The sequence below is a fragment of the Misgurnus anguillicaudatus genome, chromosome 8, assembly GCF_027580225.2.
Source record: "Misgurnus anguillicaudatus chromosome 8, ASM2758022v2, whole genome shotgun sequence".
Lineage (NCBI taxonomy): Eukaryota > Metazoa > Chordata > Actinopteri > Cypriniformes > Cobitidae > Misgurnus > Misgurnus anguillicaudatus.
The window spans coordinates 45,537,731-45,547,500 of record NC_073344.2 but is presented as its reverse complement, the minus strand read 5'-3'; positions in this window follow the sequence as shown (position 1 = coordinate 45,547,500).

Below are 9,770 nucleotides of genomic sequence, written 5' to 3'. Positions count from 1 at the left end.
ATATATATATATATATATATATATATATATATATAGCTTGTTATAATTTTTGTACTTTTGATATGTAAATATTTAAACCAATTGATTTCATAGGACTATTTTTATGTTATGATTTCTATTTGTGCTGAGCAATTATGAACAATTGGTAAAACAGAACTGTTAGGAAAAATTGAGTATTTGGAAGGGAGTGGCTCCTCCCCTTATCTCACTTCGGATAAAAGCTAGTGTTCCGGTTAGTGCTTAGCCATTTGTCGAATACAACTGATGTGCTTTTGTTAAAACTTGAGAGTCCTGTTTGGTGGTGCTAGAGCGTTGGAATACACCCGTGGATATTGCTTTGGAACAGTTAATAGAGTTTCAACAAAGTCTGAGGTATGTGAAAAGAATTGTTATTTATTTGTGTCAATGATCGTTGTTAAGGTTTAAACATGTCACTTGTATAAATATATTGATGTGAAATAATGCTGTGTAATGAGGTTGAGGTTATTGAGATAATAGTATTTTTAATGTTAGGCTAAGTGGTCATTGGTTGTTACAATTAAAAAGACTATGTAATTTCAAATTACTATTGGATATTTTTGCTAAGTAATGTGTTGTTATGAATAAAAATAAATGTTTAAATATCTGAACCTTTAATAAGTTTACACAAACCTGTTGAAATTGAGTTTTTTAAGTGATTTAGCTATTTTTGTCATTGATTTCCCTTACAATACAAAGTGAATCCCTTTAATGGTTGTATATTGGAATCGGCTAGACGGTATGTTTAATGGTCGTATATTGGAATTGGCAAGAAGGTATGCTTATTTGGTCTTGTGCGGATATTTTTGCTAAAATGGTTGGAGGTGCTAGATCGTTTGAATACACCTGTGGATATTCCTTTGGAACAGTTAATAAAGTTTCAACAAAGTCTGAGGTATGTGAAAACATTTGTTATTTATTTGTGTCAACGATAGTTGTTAAGGGTTAAACATGTCACTTGTATAAATATATTGATGTGAAATAATGCTGTGTAATGAGGTTGAGGTTATTGAAATGATAGTATTATTGATGTTAAGTGGTCATTGGTTGTTACAATTAAAAAGACTATGTAATTTCAAATTACTATTGGATATTTTTGCTAAGTAATGTGTTGTTATGAATAAAAATAAATGTTTAAATATCTGAACCTTTAATAAGTTTACACAAACCTGTTGAAATTATTGAGTTTTTTTAAGTGATTTAGCTAAATTTCTGATTGATTTCCCTTACAGTACAAAGTGAATCCCTTTAATGTTTGTATATTGGAATCGGCTAGACGGTATGTTTAATGGTCGTATAATGGAATTGGCTAGAAGGTATGCTTTTTGGTCTTGTGCTGATATTTTTGCTAAAATCAAAAGATTTAGTAGGGCTGGACCCGTATATTCGAATGTTCGTTCCGTGGGTTGACATTTGATTTTCAGTTTTGAGATTCATATTTACAGCGTTAATGCAGAGCTTTTGCCAAGCAGGAAGTGCGCTTCACTCTCCCGCTCTAAAGGTGGCGCAGAGAGACCAAGATCCATAGCCAACAGCCTCCAAACGCCACCAGTAGAAGATCGCTTCAAACGGAAAGCGCGCTTCCTGCTGTGGCATTCACGCTAATAGTGATATGCTGCGTCCGAAACAGCCTACTACTGACTATATAGTACGCGAAAAGCAGTAGGCGAGGCGAGTAGTATGTCCGAATACATAGTATTCGAAAAACAGTATGCGAAAAGTACCCGGATGACCTACTACTTCCGGTTACATTTTGCAGTGTGCATACGATGGACGCTTCACTACCCCATGATGCCCCGGGAGAGGAGTTATCCAACGAAGAAGACGGTGCATGCGGTTGTTTTCGCGCTAAAATGACATGACGTGATGACGACGTATGTCACGTGATGTAGCAACATGGCGGATGTAGTACGTCCGAATCTCATTCATACTACCAGGATTCATACTATACAGTACCTACTGTTTTAACGCTAAGTAAGTAGGTACTTCATCTAATTCAGTACCTACTATACAGTATGCGGTTTCGGACGCAGCCATAGTGTTGTAAATAAGGTTCAGTTTCTTGCAAAAACGGATTGATTTGCTTCACAAGACGTCAATATGTCACACGGAGTTATGGGGGATTACTTTTGTATTAGATATATATGCTTTAGCTCTTAAAGTGTGCGGATCGGTTTACTTGCATAACGGAGCACTGGGGTGTCTCCAAAATATCATCTTTATTGTTCTACTGATGAAAAAATGTATTGGATGGTGTAACTGAAACAGGAAGTGCTTCAGGCCCAGTGTTGTTTACATATTTTGAAATGGTCTATAATGGCCTACGCTTTACGTTGTCAGTAATTATTGTGCTTGCTAATTTCTGATACGGGAATGTTTGTTTGTTAGAAAAATGTTAGGCTACCTTATTAAAAGTATTGCTTTTGTTGTTTCACTAATGCTGTTCTCACAGGACATGAAATGTTGAGTGTATATTTTGTACTTCATTCTATTGGCTGAGCAGCGGTTTGTAATTTAATTTTGTAGATAGGATTTTTTTTAAATGACTTTGAAGGGAGTTGGCTTTCTTATACATGACAAAAGTTAATTAATTTAATGATCCTATTTTGCAATTTGTTAAACTTATGTTTAATAGGTTTTGTCAGTTCATGTTTGTTGCACTGAATAAATAAAGTATGGATTTAACGTACTTAAAAATATAGTGCTTCATATTTGCATCCATATTTTTTAAGTGGAATTAAAAGCACATTTATTTAATAATTATACTTGGTTCAAAAGAAAATATGTTCTGACTTAAGATAGTTATTATTGTAGTACAAGTAATTTTGTTGTTGTTGTTTTTGTTAAAAAAAATGATATAACTGTTCATGTTATTATTGTTTTTGTAGTGTACATGAAATTTGATTGTCACATAATAATAGTTTTGACAAATTAATTTGCACTGCAGATTTACTTTGCTCTCCATTTTTGTAGTTAATTTATGATCTTTTTCCTTCAACACTGTATTCCAGCATTAAATTAAAAGCCCTAATTAATGAAAAAAATTAACACAGTCTTTTTCATAAAAGAAGTTTAATATTAATTTATTGAGGTGCACAGGCTTGTATTCGTTATTTCAAGTTAAACAGATAATGATAATGAAGTTCATTGCTTGTACATTTTAGAATGTGTGTGGTTTCCAAATAAAGTATATAATATATGTTTTATTTCAGGTATCTAAGTCAATTGTAGTTATGATTATTTAAATGTTTAAGTAGAAATAACATTTTGGTTTACAGTTTATATTTAAGTTGCTTATGCTTTGATGGTATTGAAGTTGTGTAATTTCTGTTATTGTAATTTTATATTCTGTTATTTTTTTAGATGCCTAAGTTGAAGAGATTTCGAATGAGGCGCAAGCCAATGATCAACAAAAGTAAGGAGGATGTTTCTGATACCACTTGCAAGTGTCCAAATGTTTTGCCCATGTTAGTAAGCAATACAGTTCGAATGCAATCCGCAACTGTAAATGAAGATGTTGTAGGTGCAGCATGTAGTTTAGTTTCAATTGTAAAACATAAGATACATAATGTGTGCACCTGGCAGAAAGTAAGTCTTGATGATATTTATGCTGAGGGAACTACACTGGTTAAAGACATAGCTAAATGTAAAGGATATGGCAAAACTCTTTTACCTTTTAAGTTTAGTGACCAATACTGCATTTTTAATAAAATGTGGAGAGTTTCAGAAGGGCAATTACTGACTAGAACACATGAAGAATTGTATGAGACGCTTCAAGAGATTTTTCTAAATTATGAATCTTGTTTAGTAAAGATTAACAGACAAACATGTGCAGTTATCAGATGTAGTGATGTTTATGCGGTTGTTGATTGTAATATTCGCGATGCATCTGGGTTGGGATCAAATATAGGTACAGCAGTTATTGTTTTCAACACAAATTGGCAAGATTTGTTTTGGCATGTCAATAATTTAATGGAAAGCTTGAATGCTAATAAGTTTTGCATTAGTGGAATTAATGTGGAGGTTACTTTACCAGATATGTTGCCATGTGTGAACAATGATGTTGTAGGAGAAAGCAGTACATCAAATGCAAGACAAAGTGTTTGTGGTTCAATTCATCAAGGTGATAGCAGGTTTAAAGAGGTGACTTCACCAGATATGTTGTCATGTGTGAACAGTGATGTTGTAGGAGAAAGCAGTACATCAAATGCAAGACAGAGTGTTTGTGGATCAATTCATCAAGGTGATAGCAGGTTCAAAGAGGTGACTTCACCAGATATGGTGTCATGTGTGAACAGTCATGTTGTAGAAGGCGGCATTACATCAAATGCAAGACAGAGTGTCTGTGGATCATTTCATCAAGGTGATAGCAGGTTGAAGTGGCCAGGAAAACAATGTGTTGCAATTAGTTTAGCTGCAATGGCAATGCATAGTGTACATAACGTCTTTTCATGGGAAACAAAAGATTTAGATAATGTCTTAATTATTGGTGATAACTTGTATGGTAATTTGCATGAAAACAACTGTATTAGTGATCCGAAACCACAGAAGTGGTTGTGTGTTCCAGATCTGCCTTGTGAATATGTGTTTAATGAGAAAAGGTTCATGTTTGAATATGGCAAATGTGTTTCTGGATTTGTAGATATGAATGATGGAGAATTGATAACAGCTGGTGTGTGTGTTCCTTTAGTCCATGGTCTGCAGACAATGTTTGAACAATATGAAACATGCTTTTTAACATTGAATGGAAATACCTGTGCCATTATTAAGCAAAATGGACAGTTTGCTGTGATTGATTCCCATGCACGAAGTAGAACTGGAATTCCTGATAGTGATGGGTTGAGTGTGATTGTATATTACAATTCATTGAGCTGTGTTTTGAAACATGTTGAGAACTTTGCTGCATGTGTTGGTGGGAAAAGTAAAGAATTTGAAATAAGTGGTCTTCATGTAATTCCAGAAAAAAGTAGTAAAGTATCTGTCAGGCAATCAGAAAACAAAAATTATGTTGGTAAAAAAAAATGTGTAAAAAAGAGAGGTCTTATTGCACAGAACGTTTGGAAGATGAGAGAGAAAGTAAAGTTGTAAAGACAAAGAAAGAGCACTTTATGGAAAGTACTAATACAAAAACAATTTCTGACTGTGATTTGAATTCTGATGTAATTTGTGTACAAAGTAGAATTGACAAAACGTTTCAGTTTAATCCACTTTGTCATGAAGTGAAACAAAAATTAAGCAGTTTACTACATGAAAAATGTCTTGATGAAAGTGTTGTTTTCCAAGCAGACCCTGGACCATTGGGATGTCCATGTAAAACAGTGAGTATTATTGGAGACGGAAGCTGTTACTTCCGCGCAATTTCGCAAGCTGTGTGCGGTACACAAAATGCTCATGAAGCAGTTCGACTTGCAGTTGTGAAAGACATGGAATTGCATAGTACAGATTACAACAATATGTTGAGATGTGAGTACACATCTATGGAAGATTATTTGTCCACTTCAAGAATGAAGTATGTAGGATCATGGGCGTCTGAAGTGGAAATTCAAGCAACTGCTAATTATTTGGGGGTAGATATCTATACATATCACAATGAGAAGTGGTTAAAGTATAGTTGTGTGAATGATAAAGTGTGTGAACAAGGCATTTTTTTGCAGCACTCTAATGATCATTATGAGGTTGTGATTTGTGTAAGACAACCTAACAGCCCAATGTGTTATCAATTGTGTCAGAACAGTAAACAGAATGCAGGAAATTCTGTGTGTACAAAGCAAAGTGTAAAAGTACAAAGTTATGTTAAAAATGAGAAGCTAGATTCAGATGCTAAAACTGTTGGTATTGGTAGAAAGAAATTAGTGGGTAAAAAAAGGAGGTCTCAATGCTTAGAAAGTTTGGAAGATGAGAGAGAATGTAAAGTTGTAAAGATACAGAAAGATGACTTTGTGGAAAGTACTAAGAATACAAAAACAATTTCTGACTGTGATTTGAACTCTGATGTAATTTGTGTTGAAAATAGTATTGACAGAACGCTTAATTTCAATCCATTGTGTCATGAAGTGAAACAAAAATTAAGCAGTCTATTACATGAAGAATGTCATGATGAAAATGTGGTTTTCCAAGCAGACACTGGACCATTGGGATGTCCGTGCAAAACAGTAAGTGTTATTGGCGATGCCAATGGTTTTTTCCGGGCAGTGTCACGAGCCTTGTGTAGTAAAGAAAAATCTCATAGAGCAGTTCGACTTGCAGTTGTGAAAGACATGGAATTGCATAGTACAGATTACAAGAATATGTTGAGATGTGAGAACACATCTATGGAAGATTATTTGTCCACTTCAAGAATGAAGTATGTAGGATCATGGGCTACTGAAGTGGAAATTCAAGCAACTGCTAATTATTTGGGGGTAGATATCTATATATATCACAATGATGAGTGGTTAAAGTATAGTTGTGTGCATGATAAACTGTGTAAGCAAGGCATTTATTTGCAGCACTCTAATGATCATTACGAGGTTGTGATTTGTGTAAGACAACCTAAGAGCCCAGTGTGTTATCAATTGTGTCAAAACAGTAAACAGGATGAAGGAAAATATATGTGTACAAGGCAAAGTGTAAAGGCACAAATTAATGTAAAGCTTGAGAAGCTAGATTCAGATGCTAAAGATGGACACAGTTTGTCTGTTAACAGGAAAAGCTACCTTCGGGATTATTACTTATGTAAGAGAGTCAAAAGTAAAATGAAGTATTATAGCAATGAACCGTTCCAAAAAAAGTTGAAAACTTTAAATAAAGAAAGATATCATAAAAATGTTTTATATAATGCATCTTTAAAGAAAGCAAGTAAGACAAAATATGAAGGAAACAAACAACATAAATTAAAAGTCAATGAATACAACAGAGTGAAATATCATAATAATGAGCAATACAAGCTTAAGGTGATTGAGTATAATAAGGTGAAATATCGTAATAATGAGAAATACAGGCACAAGGTGAATGACTACAACAAGGTGAAATATCGAAATAATGAGAAATACAGACACAAGGTGAATGAGTACAGTAAGGTGAAGTATCGTAAAAATGATAAATTCAGACTTAAGGTGAATGAGTACAGTAAGGTGAAGTATCATAATAATGAGAAATTTAGGCCCAAGGTGATTGAGTACAGTAAAGGGAAGTATCGTAATAATGAGAAATTCAAACTCAAGGTGATTGCGTACAATAAGTTAAAGTATCATGGCAATGTGAAATATAGGAGTAGAATGAAGAAATACAGCATTGTTAAATACAGCACTAATAAAAATCACAGAAATGTACTAAAACAATGCAATAAATTAAAGTATCAGAATAATGCATTGCATAAAGAAAGTGTACAAAAAAGTAATGAAAAAAGGAAAAAACAGCTAAAGGTAAGCAAAATTGATTCTGAATTAGTCAAAAAACATTTTGAAGCTAAGGTCAGTTCTGGTCTAGAATTCGTTTGCTGTGTTTGTCATCGACTGTTTTTTAAGCAGCAGGTGTTATGCTGTAAAAGAGATTCTTATAAAAAAAATCCAACAGTGTTGGTTGTAGCCAACAAGTGTATAACAGAGCAGTTTTTGCATAAGTGTGGTAATGAATGTCCTGTTCCATGTGGATTGATAACATCAAGTAAAGGACAGCTATGGATTTGTTTTACTTGTCATTATAAGATAAATAAAAGTGAAATGCCAGCAGAAAGTGCTGTAAACAATTTGGAATTGCAACCCATACCCGAAGAATTGCGTTGTCTTAATAGTCTAGAACAACATTTGATTTCATTACATATTCCTTTTATGAAAATGTTAGCATTACCAAAAGGTGGTCAGAATGGGGTTCATGGCCCTATTACTTGTGTCCCAGCTAATGTTAAAAACACAACAAATGTTTTGCCTAGAACAGAAGGTGAAGGGTCTTTAGTATGTGTGAAGTTAAAACGCAAGTTGACATATAAAGGTCATTATAAGTATCAATATGTTGATACTAGTAATATTAAACAAGCATTGTGTTACTTAAAACAATGTAACAAGTATTATTCTGATATTGAATTTAATCAGGATTGGATAAATGAGTTTAGTAAGCAAGACAATGTAGATGATGAAACCACTGCAGAGAGTGAAGCAGAAAATGAAAATGTTGAAGAGGAGTTACATGATAGACAACAACACTGTGTGTTTATGGACACATGTTTACAGCCAGTTGATATTGGGCAAGAAGTTCTGGACCAATATTCTGATAGTATTTTGAGTGTTGCCCCATCTGAAGGAAATTATCCGGTTAAAATGCTTGCAGATGAAACAAATGAGGCTAAATGTTTTCCTGTTTTATTTCCCAATGGTTCTTCAACTTATTGTAACAGTCGTCTCCAAAGGTTAACACTGTCACGATATTTTAACAATAGGATTATGCATGCAGATGGAAGATTTGCACAGAATGTTGAATATATATTTTATGCCCAGTATTTATCAGAAATAGAACAAGTAAAGTCTAGTGTATCTATAGCATTGAGAAAAGGGAAAGGATTTAATAAGTCTATTCGAAGTGAAATGTTTAAAGACACAGACTCTTTAAGACAAGTACTAAATTATGATGAAGGATATAGGTTTTTGAAACCAATCCGTGGCACTCCATCTTTTTGGCAAGGCGTGCAAAAAGATTTGTTTGCAATGGTGAGACAGTTAGGTATTCCTACTTGGTTTTGTTCATTTTCCTCTGCTGACATGAGATGGACATCTTTGATGTCAAGCATTTTAAAGCAACAAGGAAGACATGAAACTATAGAACAACTGGAATGGGCTGATAAATGTGAGCTTTTGCGTCGAAATCCTGTTACTGCTGCTCGCATGTTTGATTTTAGGTGGCATTGTTTTTTAAAAGAAGTTCTTATGTCTCCTGTTCAACCCATAGGAGAAATTGTAGATTATTTTTACAGGGTTGAATTTCAGCAACGCGGTTCTCCTCATGTTCATTGTTTGTTTTGGATTAAAAATGCCCCACAGATAGATCAAAATTCTGATGAAGAAGTTGTTGAGTTTGTTGATAAATATGTAACATGTGAGGTTTCTAGTGAAAATGAGGAATTGCATAATACTGTTACATCAGTGCAACTTCACAGTAAACACCATTCAAAAACATGTAAAAAGAAAAATACAGTTTGCCGTTTTAACTTTCCTAAACCACCAACAAGCAGAACTTTTATTTGTCGAAGGAAAGTTGATGATGAGTCTGAGAAAGAAGGATCTGGTAAAAGTACTTGCGAAAATAACCAAATGAAGGCAGATTATGCTCAGGATATTACGTCAGCAGTTAAAACAGCTGTTTTAGAAGAGAAGTTTAAATCTGTAGAAAGTTTGTTTGAAAGTCTAGGAATAAATCAGGAAATATTTGAGATGGCATATAGATGTGTAAATAATACCACGCATATTGTGTTGAAACGACAATTAAATGAAGTGTGGGTTAATCAGTATAATAAATTTGCACTTTTATGCTGGAATGCCAATATGGATATTCAGTATGTAACTGATGCTTATGCATGTATTGTTTATATAATTTCCTACATTTCAAAATCTGAAAGGGAAATGGGTTTATTATTAGCTAATGCTCAACGGGAAGCTACAACCCATGGTAATGTCGATGCCAAACAAGCTTTGAAAAAATTAGGTGGGGTGTACTTGCATAACCGCGAGGTTAGTTCACAAGAAGCAGTGTATAGGTTGACAAATATGCATTTAAAGGAGTGC